Consider the following 333-nt stretch of genomic DNA (forward strand, 5'->3'; position numbering starts at 1 on the left):
GCATAATCACCTGGTAGCTATGATGTGCAATGACCACTAGGGTGCAATCGCTCCAACCAGTAGAGGAGGGAGCTCGATTCCTTGTGGAATCGCGGGGGTTAGGTTGCTGCTGTGGCATTGTCGCCCTGAATCTGCTTCACTCACACCCCGGACCCAGAGAGGAGGGAGCCCAATTCCATGGTGCATCACCCAAGAACTGCCCTCTTGCAATCCGGGACCCCTTGGGTGAAGAGCCAAGTTTTGGCCCAATCCTCCCAGGCCAGGCTGAGGGACCCCACCAGTGCATGAATCCATGCACTGGGCCTCTAGTATATGTTATAATTCTTAAATGTT

This window comes from Myotis lucifugus, unplaced genomic scaffold (genome assembly GCF_000147115.1).
Source record: "Myotis lucifugus unplaced genomic scaffold, Myoluc2.0 scaffold_67, whole genome shotgun sequence".
Taxonomy (NCBI): Eukaryota; Metazoa; Chordata; class Mammalia; order Chiroptera; family Vespertilionidae; genus Myotis; species Myotis lucifugus.